Source organism: Vulpes lagopus, chromosome 11 (genome assembly GCF_018345385.1).
Source record: "Vulpes lagopus strain Blue_001 chromosome 11, ASM1834538v1, whole genome shotgun sequence".
In the NCBI taxonomy this organism is placed as follows: Eukaryota; Metazoa; Chordata; class Mammalia; order Carnivora; family Canidae; genus Vulpes; species Vulpes lagopus.
Genome location: NC_054834.1, coordinates 54,570,260 through 54,578,056, shown reverse-complemented (window position 1 = coordinate 54,578,056; position 7,797 = coordinate 54,570,260). Strand labels below are relative to the sequence as shown.

General features: G+C 37.6%; 1 pseudogene; it reads left to right on the top strand.

Annotated features, from left to right (window-relative positions):
- Nucleotides 1–3,944: 3,944 nt before the first annotated feature.
- Nucleotides 3,945–5,158, top strand: LOC121471975 (annotated as a pseudogene).
- The last annotated feature ends 2,639 nt before the right edge of the window (nucleotides 5,159–7,797 follow it).

Genomic DNA, 7,797 nt, shown 5'->3' with positions numbered 1-7,797 from the left:
TGAATGTGAAGCTCATGCTGCCTGCTGGGTCACGATAAGAAAGATCTTTGCCTCTGACCCAGAATCATGCATCTTCTGACAATGGCAGACTAACTGCCTAGCTTACCAGTAGAGCAAAATTTTAGTCTCAGCAATTTATTGTTATTAAATTTAAAGATTTTTTTCTGATAATAAAAACAGTAATGTCTTTGCAAGGAATTTGAAACGTAGAGGATATATGTAAGATGGAAAAAAGTTTATGATCTAAGGACACATCTAGGGGCACCCGGGTGGCTCAGTGTTTGAGTGTCTGCCTTTGGCTCAGGTCGTGACCCTGGGTCCCGGGATCGAGTCCCACACTGGGCTCCCTGCAGGGAGCCTGCTTCTACCTCTGCCTGTGTCTCTGTCTCTCGGTGTCTATCATGAATAAATAAATAAAATATTTTTTTAAAAAAAATCTCTATATCTAGAGAAGGGTAATATTTTGGTTTTAGCACAAATTTTATTATTGCTCTATATGCACATACATAATATTATGTATACTTGCAAATAGCATAAATTGCATTTTCTCTGTTTCCTTTGTCCCCTAAAATTAGGATGAATATTTCTGTCACTAATTTTTTAAACATGATTTTGAATATCTGCTTAGTATTCTCTCTTATTATAACTAAACCATTATTTATACAATCCTCTTATTACTGAGTAGTTAGGTAATTGAGAGCTTTTAGCGATTAAAAATAATAATTCTACAGTGAGCATCTTTTCGTATGCATAGTGTACTTCTTTTATTTGCATGTAACCAAAATTCACAAAATAAAACTGCTCAGTCTAAGCAATTTTTCATTTAACATTTTTTCACATGTGCTTTGGTTCCCTCGGGGCTGAGCCAGAACTTCCATATGATCAGAATCTGCCCAGGGGGTGGTTTCTCTGATCCTTAACTTTGTTAGGCTCTCCATCTGGGTAGATGGCTTTTATAGTTTACTTTTTTTCTGAGGGTTTGTTCCAGAAGTATTGGTCTGTTTCCTACATCCCACTGAGGTCAGACTTTTCACCCTGAGTTAGTGAGTTGCTCATCAAGGCTCATCCAATTTCTCTAGCTTTTGTTGAAGATTTCATTTCATCCTTTCCAAACAAAGGCACATGGATGTGGGGTAGTAGATTTACTTCAGAGTCCTGTCAAAATCTACTCTTTGGTACCTTGCATTCTTAACATTTTTAGGTAGCTATTATTAATAGGCTTTGGTCTCCTGATGGCTTTAGAATGACACATTTCTTATTTGAGAATTCACGTCATACTGAACATGCTTTATCAAATTATTCATTCTAGATAATACCATATCCACTAAAAAAACTACCTGGAGAGTACTCTCATTTTGTTTCTTTCTCTGATGTCTCCCGCATGCTCTAAAGTAACTTCTGTTACTTCTCTAAGAAAGTTTACTTAGGGGATCCCTGGGTGGCGCAGTGGTTGGCGCCTGCCTTTGGCCCAGGGCGCGATCCTGGAGACCCGGGATCGAATCCCACGTCAGGCTCCCGGTGCATGGAGCCTGCTTCTCCCTCTGCCTGTGTCTCTGCCTCTCTCTCTCTCTCTCTGTGTGTGACTATTAAAAAAAAAAAAAAGAAAGAAAAAAAAAGTTTACTTATAAAAAAAAAACTAAAAAAAAAAGAAAAAGAAATTCTACTTATCATTTTGCTAAGGGGTGGTAGGTACATCACGATAGCTTAGGTCATATATCCTAGAGGTAAAGTTTAAGCTCTGATAGACAGGATCTAGTTTTCTAGTAGTATCAAATTCAAAATAATGGTGACTTTGCCTCTTCCCAAATCAAATGAATGGGCTATAGGGTCATGTGTCTGACATCATTTTGGGGTAACATACTGCTGTTCCATCAGCAACTTACACACAAAGCTTAAATTAGATTTCCCTCTCTATGAAGTGATGAGCAGAAAGACAAAGCACCTATTCAGCTTTGTGTTTGCATGCTTATATCTGAAAGGAATATAAATGAAGCAAATAATTAAAGGACTACAAAAAGAAATTAATAAAAACTCTTCTCCTGACACCAAAATCATCATAAAAAAAACTCAGCCTTCTGAAATTTCTGTTTGCAGCTTTGTTAAGATGGTTTGGGTCCTTTTCAACCTTCCCGCTTAGAGGAGATAAACAAGTAAAAAACAAAAAAAGTAAACAAGATAAAGAAATAAAAATAAACAAATGAAAAACTCCTGAGTAAGTCATGAGGCTCCAGATCAGGTAAAGTCTTTTCTCCCAAAGGAATATTTATTTCCCATGTGTACTTTATAAATACAATTTAAGTATTTCTGATCATTAAAATATAAGAAGCAAGAATATTTCATCTTTTTATCCCAGCACTCTTGCCTGTAGCAGACACATATTTATGGGATTAATGAATAAATCAGTGTTCTGAATCAGGGCATGATGAATGAATGACAGCTGTATTTTCTTATGAAGATGCAAAATGTGGATGCATATGTCAAAGCAAACACTACACTGGGCAAAGTTAAATAGGCAAGGAAGGCTTTATTCAAGAATATCGCCATAGCAGAAAGACCCCAGAACTCAGTCTGACTCAGTTCCATTCAAACAAAAGGTGACAGGTTGGTCTGTTCTTCTCTCTCCCTCTCTCTCTCTGCTCTCACTCTCACTCTCACTCTCACTCTTTCCTTAGCACTAGGGTGAGCTAGTGGAAAGGATAGTGGAAAGGAAAGGATAGTTGACTAGTGGAGTGTGTCCACCATGTCAAATTTTTACTGAATTTGCAAAATGATTTCCTGTATGACTAGGCTTGCTGTCTTGCTGTCACCCACTGAAATTAGGTTCACTATTTTCTTTCTTTCTTTCTTTCTTTCTTTCTTTCTTTCTTTCTTTCTTTCTTTCTTTCTTTCTTTCTTTCTTTCCTTAAAGATTTTATTTATTTATTTATTTATTTATTTATTTATTTATTTATTTATTTATTTATTTGAAACACACACACAGAGGGGCAGAAGCAGGCCCTTCTTCCTTGCCTATTTAACTTTGTCCAGCGTAGTGTTTGCTTTGACACATGCATCCACATTGTACATCTTCATAAGAAAACACAGCTGTCATTCATTCATCATGCCTTGATTCAGAACACTGGTTTATTCATTAATCCGATAAATGTGTGTTTGAGGTCAGCTACATGCAAGACTGCTGGGATAAAAAGATGAAATATTCTTGCTCCTTCTTCTGCCCTGCAGGGAGCCCAATGTGAGACTCAATCCCAGGATGCTGAGATCATGCCCTGAGCCAAAGACAGATGCTCAACCACTGAGCCACACAGGTGTCCCGGGCTCATACTTCTTAACAGAGATGTGTGATACAGGATACAGGCTCTAATCTTCCTTGGTGATTGCATTTCAAAGGCATTGCTCCCAGATACCTGATAAAGACAATCCTGGGTCATAAAACTGGCAAGATGATTTTTAAAAATCTGCTGTATATCTCAAAGGGGCAGAGAAAGAATTTACAATTTTAAGTTTTGTAAAGTAAATGCTCTATAAAGGGAAGTTCCTTTGGTCAGGAAGAAGACTGTCTAAAGTTTAGTCAAGCTAAGGGCTCGTTACGTGCACCTTCTTAATTTGACAGAAATTGATTACAAGGGAAAATCTCTTCTCCCGGTGTCTGAGAACTGGTAACTATTTCTGTTTTATTAATATTCAAGGAAGGTCAGATATGAGAATATCATTATGTGAATTCAGCGAGAATAAAGATATAACTATTATTTTTTTGCAACGGATTTGTCACCAGAACATAGGCTTTGGGAAAACTGCCTCTAAACCTTCAGCAAAATGGAAAAAGAAAAGACTCACATCCACATCATTATCATTGGGCACATAGATTTGGACAAGGCTACCACTCTTGGTCATCTGATCTACAAATGTGGTGGGATTGACCAACTACCAAAACATTTGTGAAGGAGGCTGCTGAGATGAGAGAGTGTACCTTCAAGGGTGCCTGGGTCTTGGATGAACTGAAAGCTGAATGTGAACGTGATATCATCATTTATATCTCCCTGGAAATTCAAGACCAGGAACTATTATGTGACCATCACTGATGCCCCAAGGTACAGAGTGTTTATCAAAAACATGATTACAGGCACATCTCCAACTGACTGTGCTGCTGGTGTTGATGGATTTGAAACTGGTATCTCCAGGAATGGGCAGACCTGAGAGCATGCCCTCCTGGCTCACACACGAGGTATGAAACAACTAATTGTTAGTGTTAACCAAATGGATTCCCCCGAGCCACCCTACAGCCAGAAGAGAGACAAGAAAATCCTTAAGGAAGTTAGCACCTACATCAAGAAAATTGGCTGCAACCCTGACCGTATCTGTGTCAATTTCTGGTTGGAATGGTGACAACATGCTGGAGCCAAGGGCTAACATGCCTTGGTTCAGGGTGGAAAATCACCCATTAAGATGGCAAAACCAGTGCAACCACACTGCTCGAAGTCCTGGATTGCATTTTGTCACCAACTGGTCCAACTGACAAGCCCTTGCATCTGCCCTGCCATGACGTCTACGGAATTGGTGGTATTGATACTGTCCCTGTGGGCCAAGTGGAGACTGGTATTCTTAAACCTGTCATAGTGGTCACCTTTTCTCCAGTCAACGTTACAACTGGAGTAAACTCTGTTGAAATACACCATGACACGTTCAGTGAGGCTCTTCCTGGGGACAGAGTGGGTTTCAGTATCAAGAATGTATCTGTCAAAGATGTGCATTGTGACAGTGTGGCTGGTGACCGCAAAGATGACGCACTAATGGAGGAAGGTGGCTTCATAGCCCAGGTGATTATCTGGAACATTCCAGGCCAAATCAGTGCTGGATATGAACCTATGTGAATTGTCACACAGCTCACTTTGTTTGCAGGTTTGCTAAGCTAAAGGAGAAAATTGATCATTGTTCTGGAAAAGAAGCTGGAAGATGTCCTCCAGCTCTTAAAATCTGGTAGTTCTGCTGTCATTTATATGGTTCCTGGCATGCCTGTGAATGTTGAGAGCTTCTTTGACTATCCTACTCTGGGTTGTTTTGCTGTTTTTGACATGAGACATATGGTTGTTGTGTGGACAAGACGGCAGCTGGAGCTCGCAAGGGCACCAAATCAGCCCAGAAAGCTCAGAAGGCTAAATGAGTATTGTGTCCAATACCTCCCACCTCTACTCTTAACCAGTGGCAGAAGAATGTTCTCAGAAGTGTATCTGTCAATTGGCCATTTAAGCTTAATAATAAAAATCTGGATCATGATACTAATGTATCATAAAAGCTTCCGAAGGAACAGCGAATGTTCTGTGGGCCGTTTGGGTTTTTGTGTGTATGTGGCAGTTTTAAGATATTAGTTTTCAAAATCAGTACTTTTTTTTTTATTTTTATTTATTTATGATAGTCACAGAGAGAGAGAGAGAGGCAGAGACACAGGCAGAGGGAGAAGCAGGCTCCATGCACTGGGAGCCCGACGTGGGATTCGATCCCGGGTCTCCAGGATCACACACTGGGCCAAAGGCAGGCGCCAAACCGCTGCGCCACCCAGGGATCCCCAAAATCAGTACTTTTTAATGGAAACAATTTGACCACAAATCTGAAACCCATTAAAACAAAAGTTTGTTTGTTTATTTATTTATTTATTTATTCATTCATTCATTCATTCATTCATTTAAAACAAAAGTTTAATGAGGAAAAAATATATGACTATTAAATAACAGATCACTTATGTGTTAGTTAATAGAAAAAGAAGCTCAGTGCGTGTAGTATTTCTCTGTCTTTAATCAGCTGGTATTAAATACTGATCCCTTAACCTTTATTATTGTTATTTTTTTAGCCCATCACTTCTGTTGCATGATAGCCATGCTGGATTGTAGCTCCTGCTGATTCTCTATACTAAAAAATCTCTCCTCTGATTTGAAGCCTGAGGCATCAGAGGTAAGTGAGAAATGGGTTGTCATGTATGTCAAAACTCTTCATCTTTGTCACTGTTACATTTCACACTTTGTCAGCTCATGTCTCAGGTTTTCTTGTCATGTTTCTTGCATGGCTCTTTTGCTTTTCTCTTTAACAGGAACCAACTTGCTCTTGCCTCTTCTTCTTGGCCATAAGCATACACATCTAGTGTACATAGTGGAAGTTGGTGAAACTAAAATTTCTGGTAGTCCCAGATTGTTTACACATTGTGTAGAATATAAGAAAAGTACTTGAAGGACATTATACTTTCTAGGATTATGACAGTTCATGTATGGATGAGATTTCCATTTGAGTTGAGTAGAATTTTCTTTGCACATGCGAAATGAACTTAATTACCAAGTTTTGTTTTTAAACTCTGATTTTGTTTTAAAACTGTAATTGATATAAATTTAAATATATATATCAATATAATTGATATGAATTTAAAATTATTTAAAGTAACATGAGCATACTTTTTAAATTTATGAGACAATCTATTGTCATTGAGTAAGTTTTATTTTTGAAAAGGAAGATTCTAAAGCCTCAGTTTCACTTTCTGTACAACAGAAATAATGTTTTGTGATAAATGTTTTATTAGAACAGAGTGTATGCCTTGCATTAGGAAAATACAAGAGTAGATGAGACATAGACCATAATGAAATTTTAGAAAGATAAGGATTTTTATTTAAATATGAAGTGTCCACAGTGATATCTTTAAAAAATTAAGAGTATAAAAATGATACCTAAGAGTAACTTATTTTCAAATGCACTTAAATCATTAGTCAAGTGGCACTGAGTTTATTGCGTGATTATGGATGCTACATCAGAGGAAAAACAGCTTGCCTCCCTCAGATAAAAATATGTGCTCGCTTCATTCCATGAAGGCAATTGCTTCTGGCTTTGTTATAAATAATCCTGTGTTATTTGTCTCTTATAATTCTGAAACATAAGTAATTTTTCCTTTAATATAACCTCAAACATAATCGTGATTAAATTGACTTGCAGATACAAAGTTGAACTCGAGGATTTATAGAAAGATTTTAAGGACAGTTCTGTATGGATAATGGAACCTAATTGGAGATACGCATTACCAACTGTAACATAAAATGGGATTTTTGATAGAGTCATGGGAGCTACGATGTGGCCGTAATTTCCTCATCACGTATCTTACACTGGGTCAGAGAAAATGCATACCTCCTAACATAGCCAAAAAGCATCTACCTGATAGGAATTCAGATAAGAACTAGACTATTATACTACATCCAAAATCAAATTTCTATCAAATCAATTACAGACCAAGTTGAAATTATTTAGAATTTTTAATTTGCTCTATAGAAAAATTCACTCAGTTTTATTCATTCTTTTACTCAATCGACAAATATAAAACTGAGTTAGAGTTCAAACAGAATTAAGGTATCATCATATGAAATTAGAAAGTTCTAAGTTTGATTTATAGCTCTGTATTCTACAAATGATGCTAGTGATTTTGTGATAATTAGAGTGACAATTCATTGTCCACTGTGATCTGCCGAGGTGTTTTGTTTGAATATGAATATGAGAGTCTTCCATGTGACTGCTCCCAGATGCAGTTCAGCCTTTAGTATTTCTCGTGTTTTCCTAGTCCACTGTGCCTTGGCACCTGGTATTCCTGGTATTGTGATATCCCTTTATCATTACCATGCTCACTTTTGGAACATGCAAATTATTTTACTCTCTCCACATCTTGCTAGAGTCATTGGGGGACCTTCAGTAAGACCAAACCAGAACCATGCAGCCATTCCAACTATGGGGTTCTTGCTTCCTTCCTGTGCTTTACCTGAGACAGGTGGCAAAAAT